The 23013-nt window shown below is 36.1% G+C and overlaps 1 long non-coding RNA gene across 1 annotated transcript in view; it reads left to right on the top strand.

Moving 5' to 3' along the window:
• The window catches only part of LOC144284088 (uncharacterized), a 69828-nt gene that overhangs the window by 20918 nt on the left and 25897 nt on the right, over positions 1-23013 (top strand). Inside the window, exon 2 of the long non-coding RNA XR_013352529.1 lies at positions 13822-13856. This is a non-coding gene — a long non-coding RNA (uncharacterized LOC144284088). The remainder of the gene's footprint in view (positions 1-13821; positions 13857-23013) is intronic.

Below are 23013 nucleotides of genomic sequence, written 5' to 3'. Positions count from 1 at the left end.
TCCAAATGAGTTCAGTCAATAAGGAATCCTAAAATGATCAGAGAAAGAGAGGAAATGCACTAGTTCTTTAGTTAGTTCCATTCTCCGTTGTCTCCTGTCCAGTATCATCACCTTGCAAATCACATATTCCATAGAGTCCTTCCCTGAGCAATTGCCTCCTGCTGGCTGACTCCAAGGAAATGGAGCCTGTGCCCCATGTGACTCTCTCTCCACGTTCTGATCTCTTTGGCCCTAGGAGTGGTGGCAGCCCCTCTGCTGCTACTCCAGGTCCCTGCACTCTTGTGGCTCCTTAACACCTTGCCTTAACACCTCTGTCATAAGATCCACTGTATATAAGTCTTCTTTGAATGATCCTAACTGAATCTCCTCCTGGTTGGATCTTGACTAATACAGGGACCTTAAATTATTCTTAATTTTACTCTAGCAGATCTTTATCTCAGACAATATATAAGCTATGGCACCAGCATCCCTACCATGAATGACTGAAAAAGAGTCAATTCTGAAGGAGTGAGGTGTTTGACTACACTTTTCCTAGGGAAATGGTTGGCAGCAGTCCCTAGCAGGGGCTGAGACACTCAGGAAGAAGCCCAGGAGGATGACTGTGTTGAGGACTATAGCTCAGAGGACTTCCTGAGATTCCAGAGGGGAGAAGAAAAGCATGAAAAGTGGATCTGGAACTCTGCATTAGGAGTATAAATTGACTCATTAATAGTTAGGCATACATATTAATGGGATCTCAACGATAGATGTTGAGGGTTCTACTGTTGTTGTTTTACAGTCCTTAGTGACAAATGGGCTTGCCCATTGAGTCTTAGTAACAGGTCATGACTTGTACTTTTGAAACACTTCCTCACAGTGGTCCAGGCCAGTGCAAACTCCTCCTGCAGCTACCTTGGTGTTCTAACACTGTTCAGTACAAAAGGGAAAAAATAACAGAAGAAAACTCAATGACTAATTATGCTTAATTATCTCCAAATGAGTGAATTATACTCATAAATTTAATTTGGGGGCTCCCTAGATCTCAAAAGACATCTAGAAAGTGTTCCATTTACTCTTGAGACCTAAAAAATAAATGCAGTAAAGACCCAGTTATATCCCCTCAAACATGCTTTCTGTCACATTCTGAACACATTGAGCTCTATTCAAATGATAAGGGTATTAATGGAGAAGATGTGTAATCTGGCACCTTAGATTTACAGAGCAACCCTTTATAAAATGTCCTATATTTTAGGACTATTGCAATGGATTTAAATACTAGAGATTACAGATTGCACTTATTTCTTCAACAAAAGAAAAAAGAGGAAGATAATTTGAGATGAGACGGGAGAGGTAAGCATGGTCCAAGATGCATGGCAGTAAGAAAGAAGGGCAGGGGCCCTAGTGATGGATTTGTTTAAGTGTCAGAGTTGCACACCCCTACCTCTGTCCTTTGCTCCTGAACCTTCTGACAAAGTGCTTCTTTCACATATTCAACAATTTCAGTAACAGGAAATCTGATCTTTCACTGGAAATTCTGATGTAGTTTAAGAAGATATTATTTTTAGTCAGTAATTCCTACTGAAACCCCTTTCTAATTTTATTTCTACTTCCTCTGTAAGTGCTTTTATTTATGATCTCTTATTAATGGCATGGTATGGTATTTTAACATCAATAACCATTAAGTATTAGGAAAATGTGGTTTATTGAAAATGATTTCCAAAGGGTTCCAAGTATTTTGCCATTAAAGTTTAAGTATTTGAATACTTAAAACTGAATTACTTTAGGCTATGTTAAGGAAGAGATTTTCAGAGGTGAAAAAAATTGCCAAAGGACATTAATAGAGACAATAAGCCTCTTGAAGGGATTAACAAGAAATGGAATCACATTTACAAATAACAAAGGTTGTGTTCTAATAAAATGATTCCCTTCACCCGGGTCTAGAAAGACAACACTCCCATTCAAAAGATCATTACTTTGCAAGACATTTAAAGCAAGAACATGACTATTGTACAATACGAATAATAAATTATAAAGTCAAGAATTAGTGTGTGGGTGTATTATTGTCATTTATATTCTATAACACAGAAAAGACCATTTAATAAATTAACTGTCAGCTCAGAATTCCTTACAGTTATTTGTTCTACAAGGTTTATTCCGTAGTTGCCTTCTTTGGGGGATTGTTAGGTCAAGTGACATTTTAAAAACACATGATGAAAAGTATATGTCTTTCAAAACTGGTACTTCTATGTTGAGACATTTGATATTTTCAGGCAATTTTGTATTGTTTCACATTATAAAGATGTAATTTACTACCTTCTACTTTATATTGAATATAGCTGTACTTGAGGTATATATACTGGGATAGTTTAATATGTCATAATGTTTCTTAATAAAAGCCCCCCACTTCTTCCTTACTTAAATCCCATTGGAAGAAGCCAAGAAAGTCCCATTTCATTTGAAAACACTTTTGAATAGTAAACATTGCTCTAATGAGGTTTCCATGCATTAAAAAGTTGATTCCAGTTCCAAAAGTACTTTACTCAAACTCAGGGAGTGACAGAGGTACCAAGAGACAATGACTCATTATTCTTTGGTGACTGTCTATTGCAATCCTCAAAAACCTTACATTCATCTGGTTTACTAGTTAGCACTCACCAGGGATCTCTCTGGAATGTTCTACCCTTAACTTCTGTCTTTTCATAATATGTTAATTTTTCTACTTCCTTTCGTTTTTGTATTCCTATTCAGATATTTGCACTTTATTAGCTGTATTTTAATCATCCCTTCATTGTCAGCAGGTCTTAATTTATACTATATTGGAAGTGCTCATTTGGGGCTTAATTTTATTTATGTACTTAAAATAATACTCTACATTTGATGAATTGATTTTTTAGTAAGAGAAAATTTATTATGGAGTACCTTATGAATATCCCATCTTGAAATCCCTTTTCCTAATGCATAAAGTGCACACAATGACATGACTTTTCACAATAGGTTTGAAAAATAAATCATGAGCAATATTTCAGAAATAACATCGCTAGTAGCTTCCAAAAGTAAAGAAAGGGAAACAAAATTTCAAGGACAGCTAACGATACACAAGGCATAAAGAAATGCTCCACATTCAATGAGGTGCTTTTTATGTTTGCCAGAATTAGAAGAAAAATAGATACGAATAACATTTTTCTTATACCTGCTGAAAAAAAAATATGTACACAGACTTGCCATTTTTACAATAACGGATAATTTGATGTGCCATGAAGTCAAGAAAACAATAAAGAGCAATATAAAGCTGTGGGAAGGATAGATACCTGACCCAGTTTTCTGCCTTGGAAAGAATGACCAAAGATAATAGAGATAAAAGTTGCATTTGTCAGTTTTCCAACATGTAGCACATTCCCATTTTCCTATGTGTATTTTTGCATGCGTTAAGGACTAATAGGTATTAAGTTTAATTGTATGGAAGTTTTGACTAAGATTGCTTGAACAGGATACTTACTACCAAAAACAAGAGACTGTCCTGACATCCAAACATCTAAATAAGCCTGCAGAGGAGATATTGTATCAAACAAGAGACAAATTTAGTTTAGTTTGATCTGGTGTAGCGTTTCTCCAGAGTATGCTAATCAGCAAATTTTTGTCAGGAAGCATTTATTCTCATAAAAGCTATGGTCACAACAGCTGTTAATAGCATTAACAACACCAATAAAATTAAGATGCTCTCCTCCTTGTGGTTAAAAACGAAAAAACCTGCTGACCCGAGTTGGACACCTAAGTATACAAAATAAATACAGGAAGCTTACACTTGTGCAATAAGCAAAAATGATATGATACAAATCATTTGCAGAGGTTTTACTGCTAAGAACCTATTACAGCTAGACATAGAGCATTAAGAACCAACGGACCGTGTTGTATTGGCCCATTTATACTGTATACACAGTGTGTACTCATTGTTAATACCAGGAGTAATCCAGCAGAGCACATCTAGCCAGAACTGTCACATAAAGGAGTGGACTGTTTGAAGAGGTTATGGAACATGAATGGAGCTAGTCATAAGAGCCATAAGGCAGTCATGAGACCAGAAATCTTCCCTTACCTGTTCCCTAGCTGTTCCTAAAAACCATGAAGATTTCGAGCAGTTTAGAAAGCCCTTTCGCTGGAGAGACTATCCCCCTGACATTGCCCCCATAGCGTCCCTAAGTGGCAAGGAATCAGCTCTGATTCAGGTGAGTCAGGAAAACCTGTACCATTCTGGCCAATGAGTTCAATATCTTCACTTCTTAAAATGTTTTTAACATATTTATGGAGGTATTATTAATATATGACAAATTACACATATTCAAATTACACAGTCTTGTGAGTTTGGCATATGCATCCATGATAACAAACATGCATCGTTCCAAAAAGTTTCCTTATGCTCCTTGGCAATCCTTTTCCCACATCCCCTCCACTGTTCTCCAGTCACCTTGTCACCAGATAGTGATTTGCTTTCTGTCACTATAGAGTAATTTGCCATTTCTAAAATTTTTATATGAATTTAATTTATGTGAATTGAATCATGCAGTAAGCTCACTTCTTTGTCTGGGTTCTTTTACTTGCCATAATTATTTTGCAAGTATCAATGGTTGCATGTGTACCAACAATTTACTCAACGTCCTTTTGCTCAACATAATTATTTTGAGTGTATTAAGAGTTTATCCCCATTTATTGCTAACTTTGGGCCTCAAAGACCAAAAAGTGCATTTCATCAGAGGCTTTGACTTCAATTAAAGATGATTTGTGCGACAATCTTTTGTTGTTATTCAAGATTGTATTTTTAAGTAATCTCTACACCCAGTGTGGGGCTTGAGCTCACAATCCCAAGATCAAGGGTCACGTGTTCTACTGACTGAGCCAGCCAGGCATCTCTGTGCAACAACTTTTGTTGCTTTCTTGCTTCTATCACAGTGATAAGAAATAGCAATGAAATCTTTTTTCCTGCTACCAGCTAGATGTCCCATCATCTGCTGATACAGCTTCAAGAGCATGCCTTCCTGTTATGAGAATGAATATCTTATAGCTGAGAATAAAGATTATAAAATCCCAATGGACTAAATTCAAAAGGAATTTACCCCAAAGAGGTAGTGCAACATATTCCTAAGTATGATCCTTGTTTGTGCACTCTAACCAAAACCCTTCCTCCCTACTTAACAGTTGTACAACTATAAGAAATATACCCCCTGCCCAAGGGTCCTGGGTAGCTCAGTCCATTAAGTGTCTGCCTTGGGTCAGGGCATGATCTCAGGGTCTTGGGATTGAGCCTGCTTCAGGCTCCCTGTTCAGTGAGGAATCTGCTCTCCCTCTCCCTTTGTCCCTCCCCCCTGCTCCTGCTCATTCTCTCTCAAATAAATAAATAAAATCTTAAAAAAAAAAGAAAGAAAGAAATATGCCCTTTATTGTGCCTCTCCTTTTTCATCTGTAAAATTGGGTTGTGCCTAATTGATAGATTTTTGTGAAGACAAAATGAGCTAATTATGTGGAGAACAATTAGAATAGTGCCTGATACACAGTTACCACTGCAAGCGTTACTCGTTGTTAGAAGTGGTGGTTATGGGGACACCTGGGTGGCTTGGTTGAGCATCTGCCTTCGGCTCAGGTCTTTTTTTTTTTTTTTTTTTTTTTTTAATTTTTATTTATTTATGATAGTCACAGAGAGAGAGAGAGAGAGAGGCAGAGACACAGGCAGAGGGAGAAGCAGGCTCCATGCACCGGGAGCCTGATGTGGGATTCGATCCTGGGTCTCCAGGATCGCGCCCTGGGCCAAAGGCAGGCGCCAAACCGCTGCGCCACCCAGGGATCCCTCGGCTCAGGTCTTAATCCTGGGGTCCTGGGATGGAGTCCTGTATCCCTCTGCCTGTGTCTCTGCCTTTCTCTCTTTCTGTGTCTCTCTCATGAATAAATAAATAAGATCTTTTAAAAAAGAAGTCATAGTTACATGTAAACAGCATTTTTCATAAATGACACATACTCTTGATCCATATAATGTTAGAGAAATAAAAATGGTTTTCCAGGTTTTTGATTTTTTGTTCCTATTAGTAAAAAGATCAAAGGTAATAAGATAAAAGAAAAGTCTGACAACAAACCCTTCTTACATAACTTATTGGTTCTTCTCCTCTTCTATTTAAATATTAAATATTGACATTCATAGCACAACAGCATGTCCTACAGTTGACCCACTTTGCTCTTACAGTTGTAAATCAGCCCACCACAACAGCCTCTGTCTAGGATTAGGAATTCTAACTTGGGTATCAACTCACTCCCACACCCCATGAAGGAGATGGTACCAAGATAGCCAAAGGGAGTCCTTTCTATGAGGTGCTCTGTGCTTCCAACCTTGCATCATGAACCTAAAACAAAAACCAAAATAAAAATCCAAGTTGTTGGCCATATTCAGAAAGTCCTATCTCCATGTGGAATTTATCAGTGAGAGTGTGTTGTCATAATGCTTAAAATATTTAATAAATGAGATGATAGGTTTCCATACAATTTACTGAGTTAGGAGTAGGACTCCAGCTACTGGCTGGCCTAGGACCCTAAGGTCTTGCTCTGGGAAAAGTTGCCAGCAAGAATGGGAAGAATGATCAGGGTACCAGCTACAGTGGTACCAGGTCCATGAAACTAGAAGACTGTTGAAAACCATGCAGCAGTCCATGGCCAGGACAAACTGGTGACAGTTTGGTGAGAGTCAGTGGGCACAGAGGGGCACAGAGATTCCTGAGGTGCATTTTCCTAGGGAAGCAAATTGCCTCCTGATCTACTGGCAAAGTGAATTGGGCTCAAGATTCTACCAGCAGGTCTGTTTCAGGTAAGCTCAGAAGCCAATCCTCTAGGATGAAAGTCTTCACTACCTGTGGATGGTTGCACTGGTCTAGCAGGGAATGACAGCACAGGAGGAGATAAAAGTTTATGTGTCTTTAGGTAAAATGATGACAATAAATAAAATAGTGAAATCTTATTCCTTAATTGAGAGAGTTCTGAGTAGTTGCCTTTAAAAAAACACATTCTTATTTCAATGAAAAGTAAAAATCATTCTTCAAAATGTGACACGAGAATTTTGTTTTCTTCTCCGTCAAAAATATTTATTTGTACTAATGGGCCTTTTCTGGTTGTGACACAACTGTCTCCTCTCTTTATTGCAAAACTTCCTTGTAAGAAAATCCTTGCCTCAACCCCTTCTTGAAAGGAGTTTTGCTTTTCTTCATTTTATAGTTATTGGAACCCCAATTCACTGAAGTGGTGCATTATTTTAAATGTTAGATTTTGGGACACCTCAGTGGCTTAGCAGTTGAGCATCTGCCTTCAGCTCAGGGTGTGGGCCTGGAGTCCTAGAATTGAGTCCCACATCAGGCACCCCTTGAGGAGCCTGCTTCTCCCTTTGCCTGTGTCTCTGCCTCCCTCTGTGTGTCTCTCATGAATAAATAAATAAAATTTTTTAAAAAATAAAAGTTAGATTTTTTTTTACTGGCTCATTCTAAGTACAAATATCAACCATAAGAGAAGAAGAAATAATTTTAAAGACAAATCATTTTCAAATTAGAGGAGAGGAGAGGAGAGGGGAGGGGAGAGGAGGGAAGGGAAGGGGAGGGGAAGGGAGGGAAGAGAAGGGAAGGGGAAGGAAGGGAAGGGGAGGAGAGGGGAGGGAAGGGGAGGGGAGGAAGAAGGGACAAAGGAAGGAAGGGAGAAAGGAAGAAAAATACACACACATTTTTTTTTTTCACACAATAAGAAGCAGTTTTTGTCCTGAAAGTAATTCGAGAATGGACACTCATTTTTATTTTTGTGTTGAGAATGATTTGGCTATAAATGCATGAATCCTGCTGAGGAGTCCCTCCTGTGGAGCAATGTCAGAAAAAAAGGATTATGTTTTAAAGGTGGATTCGTTTCTGTGGCTCAGCATACACAGATATGATGTGGGTCTGCTCCACAGTGTTCAATGAGCTCAAATGCAAAATGCCGTTCTAAGCCCCATAAGCATTACAAGAAACTTTCCAAAAAAGTTCCTGTCTTCGAGAGCCTTACTATTAATTCACATATAAACTTAATAGATTTTAAATTTTTCATTAAAAATAAAAGAATATTGTATGAAAATGAGCAATTATACTCGTTTTGCAGCAGTTGTTTCAAAATATTTCATTATGGTTAGCAACAATGGGAGTTGATTTAAGTAAATCAACTATAATATGGAGTTTATTGAATGCGGGTGAAATTTCCTTGAGGAAGAAAAGTTAATTCAAGAATAAATAAGGAGAACTACTTAAAATCTCTTCATTTCCTAGCATAGAATGAAAATGTTATTTCAGCCGTGTGGTCTCCTTTAGAGTTACATTAGCATGCAATAGTCTAGTTGGGCCATCAACAGAAAATTAGGAGAGTATGTTACTGTAGATCCTGCTCTTTGGAAACCTCCAATAGTTCAGTTATTGACAGGCAGAACTTAGTTTGCATCATTTGGACCAGCTACATCACTGGCTAAAGCCTACTGCTATAGTCCAATATATAAACATAGAAGAACTTTATTTTAATTGTAGGAAGTCTTGTAGAGCTAGCAATTGAGGGTCGGATTATATAAAGGTAATTGAACAGGCAATTCACCGTAAAGCCTTATGTCATTCATAAGACTATACCACGCCAAAGACTGGTAGGTTTCAGGGGATGGTGCTTAGTCTTCACAAAGGCCTAAAAAGCTTTTGAGTACCCCTATTCTTCGGAACTTAGAAAGTTTAAACCTTGCACTCTAGGATTGTTTGTGATAATAGGTCAAGACTACATTTGTCAAAAATTGCCCATTGTAAATAGTAAAGGATTTTGGGATGCAAGATGTTAATCCCAATTTAAAAAGGAGGATGGGGCTTACTGCGACAAAATATAATGTAAGAGCACATTGTATTTTTGATACAGTCTTTGAGAGTCTAGAATATGCTCTCATTTATTGGGAGGATTAAAAATATAGCTTTACACAAGAAGAAAAAAAACTTAAGTGCTATTTAGGGAAACTATATGGTGTGCTGTGCATTTATCCAGAATCAGTACGATTTTTCTTTCATGGCTGCGACATTGGTCATTAATCTTTGCAAGCGGCCAAGTGGAAATCTAAGGTGTCATCCATGCATAGCTTTATATTCACAGACTACTAGCAGTACATTTTAAAGTTCAGCTTACTGAATGATTGAGCAACTTACTTTCTCTAAAGAAGTGTACTTTGATCCACACCTTTCAAACTGGCAATGATCAGAGATCTTCACTTAATTACTTTTTAGCAGTGTCATCATTTTTCAAAACAAGAAAGCATACAAATATATTTTGATTGCAGTTGAAAATAACTTGAAGGGCATTAGATTTGCACAGAAATGGCATTCTAAGTGTAATCAGAGTCTTAGTAAATCAAAATCCAACTTCTTTCTTGTAGACAAATTCCCCTCCTTAATTTAGGTGTTTAGCTGGCAGTGCTCAATAACCACTAGGAGGGTCTCAAAGAATTGTATTAATTTAATGATAATACTGCCAAACACATTCCACTTCAGGCTAGAGGCAAAGGCGATTGCAGAAGAATTGTCTCAGGCAGGCGTGGTTTATGTACACCTAAATCGTTACAAAGAATAAACTGAAGATGTTCAGGAGACCTAGATATAACCTGATTCCACCTCTTACTAGTTGTGCGACCTTGGGCGAGGAACATGCCTCTCACAATATTCATCTAGAAAATAATGATATGGCTTGCTCTACCTAACACACCAAATCCCTATAAAGTTCAAATGAAATTATGCATATGAATGTGACATTCCAAGTTTAAATGCTACTCAGGAGAAGCCTGATTATCATACTGCTACATTTCTGCCTCTTCACCTTTCGAGTGTCACCTTCCTATAGCATCTCAAGATAAGAGGGTCTGTTTCACACCATTCCTAAGCCAGTTCACAGGCCTACTCCTAACTCCTAACTCCCAAGTGTGTCCTTTCGGTCCCAGGCTCCATTTCATGCCTGGTCTTGCCCTCAAATTCTTCAAGGTAGCACTCCTGCCAAAGTGGCTCTAGTGGAGGGTCTATACTTCTAGCCACTTCCTTGCCCTTAGTTTACTACATAACGAAAGCCAGGCTGCTGCATCAGCAGATCAGGAAAGATTAGGCACCATGGAGGAGGGAGTGCTGCTTGGGGCAGAGGGAATTAATTGAATTAAAGCTATGCAAGGTACATCAGTTCTTCCCAGTTATCACACCTACTGAGAATTTTCCTTCAGGCTAGACACCCTTAGTCTTGTTAAACCAAGACCCTGTTCTTCTCTCTTCCCTTTCTCTATCCGACAAGTTTCAAACTCCAATCCATTTCCTTGCCATCCATTCCAAAGTAGGTTCTCAACTTCCCTTTGCAGAACCCCTCCCAAAATGAAGTCTCAAAGTAACATAACATCGCTGTGTTCCATTCCTTGGCCCTTACCGAGAAATCAGTTTTTTGAATTATTTTTTTAAACAGGTGTGAGTGTGCATGTGTATTTGGTTGTTGTTTTATAGTTGTTAAGTTTTAGGTAAGATTCTCACACACAAAAGGAGTGATAAACTAATCATAAATATTGATGCAAAAACACTAAATATTTCTGAGCAAAAATCAGCGTGATGTTAAAAAATAAAATCATCAGTGTTTAGAAGCTATTCTCAGATTTCAAGGATGAGCCGATATCAAGAAAAGTAGGGCACCTATGTGGCTCAGTCAGTTAAGCAACCAACTCTTGATTTCAGCTCAGGTCACGATTTCGAAGTTGTGGGATTGAGCCCTGCAATGGGCTCTGCACTCAGCATGAAGTCTGCTTGGGATTTTCTCTCTCTCTCAAAATAAATAAAATATTGAAAAAAAAATGAAAGTAAAAAATATGATTTTCCTTACTGATAAAGCTAACACAAAATTATGTGACTATCTTTACAGATACTGAAAAGGTATTTGATGAAATTGAAAACCCATTCTGTATATAAATCATTCAATGATATAGGGAAAATAGAAAACTTTAAAATTATTTCTGTATTTACATGTAATTTTGTATATATTATGTATGTATATATGTATGTATAAAATAGTGGAGGCATTTACATCCAAAATACAGAAAAGTCATTCTGTATTACCTATACTATTTAACACTGTACTGTAGCAATGAGCCAATACAGTTAGAAATGAGAACTTAATTAGAAATTTCTAGTTTCAGAAGATGACTGTACCCCAGAAAAGGTAAGAATATATTGAAAAAATATTACTAAAAGAGTACAGAAAATATTTTTTAAAGATTTATTTTTTTATTCATAAGAGACACAAAGAGAGAAGCAGAGACATAGGCAGAGGGAGAAGCAGGCTCCTCACAAGGAGCCCGATATGAGACTCAATCCTGGACCCCAGGATCACAACCTGAGCCAAAGACAGATGCTCCACCACGGAGCCACCCAGGCATCCCAGAAAGGAAATGTTTAAAAGAGGACATAAAGGGAGAAAAGACTGTTTACAGTGACAACCCCAAACATAAAATATTGAGGAAAAAGATTAACAAGAAACATGTAAATTATAAATGAGGACATTTTTAAAGCAATACTAAACAAGAGAACACGAACAAATGGAAGCCATGCAATCCTCCTAGGCAAAAAGCCAATGCCATGTTTACATGTACTGAGGTTTGTTTTAAGGCCTAGCAGATAGTCTACCCTGGTGAATAGTACACGTGCCCAAAAGATCTATTTTCCTGTGGCTGAATATACTGTTCTATGGATGTCTGTTAGATCTAGCTGGTTGTGTAGTGTTCTTCTAGTCTTCTACTTCTTTTTTGATCTTCTGCTTAGCTATTCTACAACTTTTCCCAGTTTTTGTTTTCATAGTAATGCCTTTATTTTGTTCTCAATCCCTTGTAAGTGATGATTTGTTTTCCTTTCACTGCTTTCAAGGTTCTCTCTTTGGTCTTTATCTTTTAGCATTTTTACTGAGATATGTAGGCTTGTGGATCTCTTTGTATTGTTTGGAGTTTGCTATTTCTTAAATATGTAAATTAATGTTTACTGATAAATTTGTGACATTTTCAGCCATTATTTATTTGAATATGGTAGTGAATATAAAGTATGTTCTCTGAACCACAGTGAAATAAAATTTCAAATAGGTGAAATTTGGCAAATTCACAAAAACATGAAAATTAAGCCACACATTCATAAATAACCAATAGGTCAAACAGGCCACCAAAAGAAAAATTAGAAAAGACTTTGAAACAAATGAAATTAAAGACACAGCCTATCAGAGCTTATGGGACACAGCTGAAGCAGTTCTTAGAGGAATTTAATATAGCTGTATGTGCCCATATTAAAAGATGAGGTGGAGGAATGGAGAAGATCCCAAATCAAGAACTTAACCTTCCATCATAAGACACTGGATAAGGAAGAGAAAATATAACCTGAAACAAGTAGACAGAAGGAAATAATAAAGATTAGAAGTGAAATTAATGAAATAGAGAACAGAAAAGCAACAGAGAAAATTGTTTTAAACCCAAAGTTTCCTTGAAAATCAATAAAATTGACAAAGCATTAAGTAGATTGACCAAAAAAAGGAGAAAATTCAAATTTCTAGAATTAGAATAAAAGAAGGTACATAAATAATTTTTTAAAAGGGATACTGGGAATAATTGTAAGCCAACACATTGTGTAACTTATATGAAACGGACATATTCTTAGAAAGACACAAACCACCCAACTGACCAGAGAAGAAATAGACAATACAAATAGATTTACAAGTAAAGAGATTATTTAGTAATCAAAAATGACCACAAAGCAACAAATCCACAGAACAAAACTCAGGCAGATGAATTCACTGGTAGACTCTACCAGGATACTTAGAAAAGAATTAATACCAATTCTTTGTAGGCTTTCCCAAAAAATGGAAGAGGAAGGAACACTTCCCAAGTCATTTGATAAAACCAGACCTGACAAAGATAGAAAACCGTAGATCAATGTTTCTTATAAATATGGATTCAAAAATTCTAACAAACTGAATCCATCAGCATGTAAAAAAGAATCATATACTATGGTGAGATTTATATCAGGAATTCAAGGTCAGTTTAATTACCAAAAAATAGACTAATGTAATATACCATATTAATAGAATAAAATATAAAAGCTATCTGATCATTTCAATAGATGAAGGGAAGTATTTGACAAAATCCAACCTTTTATGATAAAAGCACTCAAGAAACTAGGAATAGAAAGGACTTTTATCAACCTGATAAAAGGTATCTACAAAAATCTTACAGCTAACATCATACTTGATGACAAAAGACTGGGTGCTTTCCCCCGTATTTACCTCTGCGTATAAAAGAATAACACTTCCTGCCTGCCCTTTGAGTTGCTTGCATATCTTTTGATTACGGCATTCTCCATATTGTAATAACCTCTTTCCCCTTATTGCAATAGCAATATTTGCAACAATTGTTTTGAATAAAGTCTCTCTCTACCTAAGTCATAATTTTTTTGACACCTTGCAACTACTTTTAAGGAAATGTACCTGTTGTATTTTACAGAAGTTTTCGGTTGCAGAATTGTTTATAGCAGAATAATATTGGGAACAAAAAGCCATCAATAGGGCACGAGTGAACAAAATAGTAGTATTTTGACATGATGGAACATCATGAAACCATAGAAAAGAATGAGAAACCTATGTTCAGTTATAGAAAGATCTTTAAAATGCATCCTGAGAGAAGAAAACAAAGAGCAGAGCCACATATGTGGTATACAACATTTGGTGTAAAAAAAGGTGAGAGTACTAATAATATATCTGTGTATTTGCTTATTTTTGCAGGAAGGAAACCAATAAGCAGTCACTTTTGGAGTAAGGTATAAATTGGATGGGAACGGCGTATATCCTTATGTTGTATCAAGTCAATAGTCACACTGGGATTGTATTGCTTATAAACACACACACACACACTATAAGAAACTAGGACTGCTCCTGAAAGCAAGACCTATCTATTTGACCTAAATAGAAACACTACTTGCTAGTGTGTTGTTGCTAGTACTTCACTTAGGAGAAGTAGCAGATTGGACTACATATAGGTCTGCTGTTTCACTGAATTTCATTTTTCAGGGTATATACCCAACTTCTTTTTTTTTAAAGTTTTCATTTACATTCCAGCTAGTGTAATATTAGTTTCAGGTGTACAATGTAGTGATTCAACACCTCCACACATCACCCAGTGCTCATCACAACAGGTGCACTCCTTAATCCCCATCACCTATTTCACCCATCCCCCCACCACCACCTCCTCTCTGTAACCATCAGTTTGTTCTCTATAATTCAGCGTCTGTTTCTTATTTTGCCTCTCTCTCTCTCTCTCCTCTCTCTCCTCTCCTTTGCTCATTTGTTTTGTTTCTTAAATTCCACATATGAGTAAAATCATATGGTATTTGTCTTTCTCTGATATATTTCACTTAGCAAAATACTCTGTGGCTCCATCCATATTATTCCAAATGGCAAGAATTCATTCTTGTTTATGGCTGGGTAATATTCCATTATATATATTCTTTATCCATTCATCTATCAGTGAACTTTTGGGCTGCTTTCATAATTTGGCTATTGTAGATAATACCGCTATAAACATAGAGGTGTATGTATCCCTTTGAAACAGTATTTTTGTACTTGTTGGGTCCATACCTAGTAGTGAAATTGCTGGATCATTGGGTAGTTCTATTTTTAAATTTTTGAGGAAATTTCATACTGTTTTCCACAGTAACTGCCCCAATTTGCACTCCCACCAACGGTGCACAATGTTCCCCTTTCTCCACATCCTCACCAACACCTGTAGTTTCTTATGTTGGTGATTTTAGCCATTCTGACAGGTATGAGATGATACCTCATTGTAGTTTTGATTTGTATTGCCTGGGTAATCAGTATTATTGAGTATCTCTAACGTGTCTGTTGGTCACCTGTATGTCTTTAGAAAAATGTCTACTCCTATCTTCTGCCCATTTTTTAACCTGGTTTGGGGTGTGTGGAGTTTGATAAGTTTTTTATATATTTTGGATACTAAACCTTTATCAGATATGTCATTTACAAATATCTTCTCCCATTCCATAGGTCGCCTTTTAGTTTTGTTGATTGTTTCCTTCACTGTGTGGAAGCTTTTTATTTTGATGAAATCTCAATAGTTTATTTTTTTCCCCTTTGATATCTAGTAAGATGTTGCTATGTCTGATGTCAAAAAGGTTACTGCCTGCATTCTCCTCTAGGGTTTTGATGGTTTCCTGTCTCATATGTAGGTCTTTCATCCATTCTGAATTTATGTCTGTGAGTCCGTTTCATCGTTTTGCATGCAGCTTCCAGTTTTCCCAACACCATTTGTTGAAGAGATTGTCTTCTTCCCATTGGATATTCCACAACTCTATCATCAATCAATCTTCAACAAAGCAGGAAAAAATACCCAAATGGAAAAGGACAATCACTTCTTCACTTCTTGAGGTGATAATGGAAAGCTACCACCAGGTTTTCATGCTGCATTCCAATCTGTCTTTGAGAACACTCTTCAAACCCTTCAGAAGTTGACTCTACCATATCTAACATTTGGAGTCTGAGAGGCCTAGCAGCTTCTCAGAGAAAACTGTTCCTACAGATTTCTATTCCCATTTAGGCAACTTCTTTCCTAAATTCACACATGCATACCTGTGCACACTAAATAGGTTACCATCTCCTAAGAACGTGACATTATTTGAGATTTTGCCACTATTTACTGGGGATCCTGGGAAGTGGAAAGAGGCAATAATCTGACTTTTAAAATATTAAGATTTTTTAAATATTTTACCAAAAGCTAATCATAATAATAAGAATTCAGTAACAACTCCTTACTCATAGAAATCATGGGTTCATCTTTATGTCTCTAACATTTAGGATGATGCCTGGCATATAGTGTTTATAGAATGATCGATGAATGAATAAGTGGATGGATGATAAATTGTGTGTCATGTTTCATAACTCTGTAGAAATATCATATTCTGTCTCCTACCAAAAAACCCAATACCTTGATTCTTGTAAACTTGAGCCTATGTTATTAAAGTATGCAAACTTAGAATTATTATATGTTCCAAGTGAATTGAACTTTGTTTCTAGATTTATGACTTAAAATTGAAATCTATTTTTGTTCTATGTTAATGTAACTACACCAGCTTTTTGAATAAATACTCACCCAGTATCTCTCTCTAGAATCTTTACTTTCAACTTCTCATATATAGATTAGATTGAATCATTAGCTATTCATTCCCTGTGATGATCTCATAGAAATGGAGTATATATCCATGGAAATTTTGTAGGATATAAAATCGACAGTTTCTGATTCAGTAGGTCTGATGTGGGGGCCAGAGAATCTGCATTTCTAGTAAGTTTCTGAGTAATGCTGATGCTGCTTTCTTAGGACCACAACTTTAGAAGCATGTTTCAAGAAGAAAAAAAAAAATTATATTTGTATTTTAAGCAACCACTCAGGTGATGCTGTTGTTGCTGATCTAGGAACCAAATTTTGAATTGTGCTTCTTTTCTGCCTCTGAATTCTTCTGAATTTTCCATCTTTTTTCTCTTTGTGCTGTATCTGGATAATTTTATATTTTTATCTTTATTCCAGTTTCCAATTCCCTATTCTGCTGTTTTCAATCTCTTAATATAACCATGAAGTTTTTAATTTAGGTTATCTTGATATTCATTTAAAAAAATTATCTTTGCTTATTTTCAAGCCTACTATGTCACATTTATAAAATCTAATGCGCGGCTGATTTGACATTTGGCATCTTATACTTAAGCAGAGTAAGCAGAGTTATATTAAAATTTATGTCTGAGGTTTGCAATTTGTTTTATACTGCTACTTCATATTCACAGTGTTTTGTTTCTCCATGTGATTAGTTAATATTTTAAAAATTAAAAGCCACTGGATTTGAAATATTTTTTGTGAGTATCCGCTGGTCCGAGGATGCAGGAATCTGCTTTCAAAAACTTCCCTTGTGCTTCTGCCAGATGCATAGTTACTACAAGTCATGGATCCCCTCTGAATAAATTCTTGTGTGGGCATTTCTTGGTCATCCCAGGCCAAGTGTATTCAGAAAGTCCATGCAAAGGCAGGTCCTTGGCCCTATGTTCTCATTTCCTCCCTTCTGGTTTGTTCTCCGTTCTGCTCAGAGGCATGTCAGACATCTCTGAAGTCCCTGGGGAGTCAAACTGGGGTACAGCTAGAATGGGATTACATCTGGTATACCATTATCCTAAAGACATGGATCTTTGAGTTCCCTACTTAATTAGGAAAGGAAATCCTTCAGGACTGAGCCTTGGTCAGATCCTGGGCCTTAACTTCTGTCTCTCTTACTATGTTCATGGTATCAAATCACAGGCAAAGATAACTTTATCATCAAATGCTCCCAAGGCAAAAATCGACTTAGTATTTTATCTCTGCTAACAGGTTTTTATTTACGTATTTGGTCTTGGTTTTCTCCCATTGTCTTCTAACTCCTCGTTGTTTATAAAATGAGTTTTTAAAAATATATTTCTTTGGGCATGTTTTGTTATTTTTAGTGGAAGAGTTGATCAAGTAACTCAATTTTATCATTACCTGAGACTACCCTTGATTTTAAAATACGCATTTTTTGACAAGAATGTAGATAATATGGATATATATTAGGTTAAAATGTCTTTAGAAGTATAAGTAATACCTGTTTTCATTGTTCTTTAAGTATACTTATTTCACTTGAGTGATAATAACCCTACTGTGTGTGAAATAATTTTGGCTAGCAGTTAGATGACTCTGAAACCAGCATTTTTATACATATAACATAAGGCTTTCTGTTCCATTATATAACTAATGTTTCACTGTAAGATTTGACTTTTCCTGGTACTTACCATAAACTAGCTATGAATTTCTTGCAAAACAAAATTTTAATGTCTAAGTAGGCTAAGGGTAAATAAAAATTAAAAATAAGAGGCTTAATTCTCTCTGTTAAAGATAAAGGAAAAGACTCTATCCACCCTCCCTTTTTTTTAGAACACTTTGGTAAACTTGTAAATTCCTTCTGTCCCTTTGAAATGTATGTAAATCATTTTTAAAAACTAAATAAGCCTCTAACTGGCATCACAATCTCAGACTGCCTTTCTCAAATACGTGGAAATCATCCTCTTTGAAATATAATCATCAAGAAAAAGGTCTCCTTCCTGGTCTCATGGGAGCATAGGAGACTAATCTCAGTTGCAGGCTGCCTCTCTCAAAAATGCAAAATCATCGTAAGATATGAAAAGTTTATTTTCTCCCATAAATATTGTCAATTAACTAACACAGAAGTTCACTTCAACTACAAAAAAAAAAAAAAAATTGTAATGAACAAATAGTCCTGACAAGTTTTCTTAATTGAGGACTAGTTTTGCTTATCTCCAGAAAATGTACACAATGGGTACACCTGCTTGGCTACATTAAAGAGTAAGACCTTTTCTAACTTTTAAAACTTTGTGATGGATTGTCTATGGTGTGTGTCATATTTTAGTTTAATGCTTATCCAATAAAAAAATTATTTTCCTTCTCTTCTACCTTTGTGCAGAAATTTTCTGCCTTGGGAGGAGATTTTTGTTTGTAATTGTATTTCCCCAATCACACCAAGTTACATCCAGCTGAGGTACTGTTAAGTATATAATGAAGTAAGCACTAAGAAATTCTTCAATAAACTATAACATATAAAAGAAAATTTCTACCAACAGTCACCTACAGTATGTTTAACTATAGATGGAACTAAACATTTGTAATGTAGCTAGAAATGTTATTTTGTTTTTTTAGAGGTTGCGGAAGGGCAGAGGGACAGGGAGAGAGAAAATCTTAAGCTGGCTCCACAGCCAGCATGGAGTTCAACGTGGGGCTCGATCTCACGACTCTGAGATCATTACCTGAGTGGAAACCAAGACTTGGATGACTAACTGACTGAGACAGCTAGGCACCCCATAAGTGTTATTTCTTAACCTCCATTCAAGATAAATATACTTGTTATGCCATATTTAGAAGAGTAGTTATAACATCACTAATAATTGCCTATACTTAATATTTTTAGAGTATCATCATTTATTTTTTTTAAAGATTTTATTTATTTGTTCATGAGAAACACACAGAGAGAGAGAGAGAGAGAGGCAGAGGGAGAAGCAGGCTCCATGCAGGGAGCCTGACATGGGACTGGATCCCAGGTCTCCAGGATCACCCCCTGGGCTGAAGGCAGTGCTAAACCGCTGAGCCACCCAGGCTGCCCGAGTGCCATCATTTATAACTATGGCTTAGTTTTACAAACCTAACACACCGCAGCACATAAAACCATTGAAATTTTGTATATTATAAACTGAATAATAGTGTTATGATTACATAATCCTACCAATTAATGGATTGAGATAAAATATAGGAAAGAGAATTGATTTTTATCATAATGCAAATCAATGACACAATTAAAAACAATTTTCATATCCATCCAAGTTCCTGAATTTCTATTTCCAAAATCATAATTTGGATTTCTGAATGATCACAAGAGCTATCTAGCCTACAAAAATACAACAAAAATAAATATTAGTATTTTCATAACTATGTGGGTTAAGCTTCAACTATTCTCATTTGATTATTTTATTATTATTGGATGTTTTTTCAACATTTTAAGTAAGCCAACCCTTGTTACCCCTGTGCCCACATTATCAGTGTTTGATTTGGTGTGTATTTAGATGTGTGTGTGTGTGTGTGTGTGTATGCACAACATCAAATCTTAATTGATTTAGCCATGTTCTCTGGGAAGTTGTTTGATATAAAGGTTTGGGCCTTTGTAAAATTTGAAAAAAAAAATCATGTTCTCCCACTGAGCCTTAACATTTTCTGTTGTCCCCACTATACATCCCGTTATATCTTCCCAACACTCCAATCACACTAAGCTAGAGCTCATGTCATCATTCACAAGGCCAATAATGATTTTTAATTGATACCTTTATCAATCACTTCACTTTCTGTATTTGGAATGGCCAGCACTCTTTCCTCCTTGGTGTCTAAATACAAACTATCTTTCATAACCCAGCTCAAGCTTCATCTCCTAAATCTTCTCTGAAGATTCTTATCAGTGTAGAGCTCTCTTTTCTATTACCTCTACTCTGATGAACAGGGCCACACCTTTGAAACTTTCTATTCAACAAAATCCCTAATATGTTGCCATGTGTTACAATTTTCCTATATTTCAATTACTTTTCCAGAACTTAAATGAGCCTTATTATACTGTTAACATAACATATAATTTCTTTAACATGTGATTGTTAGGATTTTTCCAAATGGCTGCTTTCTAGCTTGCCCTTATAAGCCTCTATTCGCTATACTGAATGACTTCTGATGCTTGAAGTGACTAGTCTATAAAAGATTTTCAGTACTTTTAGTTTTCCTATGCAAAGGAGGCTTTTAAATTTGTTATTAGAGTTCTAATCATCTGATGATAATTCTGCACTTAGAATTTTAGCCCTATGCCTTTCAGTTATTCCTTTTTTAAAAAAGATTTTATTTATTTATTCATGAGAGACACACACACACACAGAAAGAGAGAGAGAGAGAGAGAGAGAGAGGCAGAGACACAGGCAGAAGGAGAAGCAGGCTTCATGCAGGGACCCCAATGTGGGACTTGATCCCGGGACTCCAGAATCGCACCCTGAGCCAAAGGCAAATGCTTAACCGCTAAGCCACCCAGGCATCCCCTTTCAGTTATTCCTAATGAACACTATGGAATATTAAACATATCAGCAAGGGGAGTCCCAAATGTCTTAGAGAAGTCATTAAAAATAAACTAAGAGATGCATTTTTAAAATGGAAAATCTAATATCTGCTACTGCTGAGATGATCCAATAGAGGGATTTCTGGAGATGTGAATAATATGAGATATAGTTTATAATTTGAATAAATGATCATCATAATTAACAGTGTTTTGAATAAGTAATAAAAACTCAAAAGTTTTCTTAAACTTTATAGGTTATTTAGTACAATCACTATACACAAAGCATTATTTAGATCACCATACAATGTATATGAAAACCAAGAACCCTGAAGTTGCACACTTATCTCTGCCACTAAGCGTTTTGGACAAATCACTTAATTTCTTTCATGTTCATATCCAAAATTTGAGCATGGAGGTAGAATTCTCATTCTGTTTTTTTTTTTAAGTTTGCTCCAAGCCAAATGCAGGGCTTAAATTCACAACCCTGAGATCAAGTTAGATGTTCTACTAACTGACCAAGTGACCTCTCATTCTGTAATTAGGATTGCATCTTTTTACTTCATTTTATAGAACCTTCTCTCGATCCTTTATTTTCACAGGAATAAGATTCAGCTTTGTACATACGGTATAAAAGTCTGTCTGAGGACATCAGCAAGAAGGCAGATGAGAAAGCTATGGCCATCTTTTCCTCCACAGAGACACTAAGTTAACAACATATGGACCAGAATATCTCTGTAGGAACTCTTAAAGATTGGTTGAGAAACTATAATACCCCGACTGTTGTAAAACCAATAAGGGATTCCAATGAAAGAGGTAAGAAATTTTGCAGGTTTTGACACATCCTCATGCCTCTTCATGTATGTGGCACAGCATGGAGCAACCAGGAGGAAATCTCCCATACCGAAGGTCCTCTCTTGTGACAGAAACAAAAGAGTGGATCCTAAATCCAACATCCATGCTTATGTGACTGCTGCCCAAGGCAATAGCTTCTATCTCCCCTGACTCAGCACTAATGGGTCAGCACCAGGGTTTGGAAGCCACTGGAAACAGAGGTGTGCATGTTAGGCCTGCAGTTCCATAGGCAAACATGAGAGGCAGCAACAGAACAGAAAAGGTTTGAAAGACCCTAGAACTTCCAGTCTGCTGATTGGTAAAGGATTCCCCTGTGTTAAGCCAGTATGCAGACTGAGATAGGTTGTTTTCTCAAATGTCCACATCAATCCCTGCCAAAAATATTATAAGGCATACAAAGAAACATAGCCCAATTAAAGGAACAAATTGATACTACAGAAACCAATGCTAAAAAAATGCAGATCTGTAAGGAATTTAAAATAAGTGTCATAAAAATGCCCCAGGTAAAAAAGAACACAGACACTAAACTAAGTGAAATCTGGGAAACAATAGAAGAGCAAAATGAGAATATGAACAAAGAAATCAATTCTATAAAAATCAACCAAATTCTGTTACTGAAAAACGACAATACCTAAACTGAAAAATTCATCAGAAGGGCTTAATATCAGACTTAATCAGGCAAAAGAAAGAATCTGCAAACTTGAAGAAAAGTAATTTTAAATCATTGAGTCAGAAGAACAAAATCAAAAAAGAATAAAGAAGTGAAGAGTGACTAAGGGATTTATGGGATATTATCAAGGTAACCAATATACACATTATGAGTATCCCAGAAGAATAAAAGCAAGAGAAGAACTTATCTGAAGAAATGATACCACAAAAGTTCTCAAATCTGAGGAAAGAAATGTTCATATAGATTCAAGAAACTAAAAAACTCCAAACTTACATGAAGCTAACTTGATAGAGTTGAAGAGAGAAATAGACAGCAACAAAATGGTCATAGGAGACTTCAATATCCCTCTGCTAGTGATGGATAGAAAGCCAGACGGAATATCAATGAGGAATTAGAGGACTTGAACAATGCTATAAACCAACTGAACTTAAATGTCATTTACACAATACTTTACCCAACAACAGCAGAAAATACATTCTTCTCAAGGGCGTGTAAAACATTCTCCAGTATAGATTATGTGTTAAGTCACAAAACAACTCCTAATAAATTCAAAAAGGTTGAAATCATACAAAGTATATTTTCTGATCACAATAAAATGAAACTAAAAATCAATAGCTCAAGGAAAATTGAAAAATACACAAATATGTGGAAATTAAACAACTTACTTTTAATCAACAAATGGGTCAAAACAGATATCACATGGGAAATTAGAAAATACCTCAGAATAAGTGAAAATGG

This window comes from Canis aureus, chromosome 15, assembly GCF_053574225.1.
Source record: "Canis aureus isolate CA01 chromosome 15, VMU_Caureus_v.1.0, whole genome shotgun sequence".
NCBI classification, from domain to species: domain Eukaryota; kingdom Metazoa; phylum Chordata; class Mammalia; order Carnivora; family Canidae; genus Canis; species Canis aureus.
Note: the sequence above shows the minus strand (reverse complement) of the source record. Positions and strands in the feature narration are given on the sequence as shown.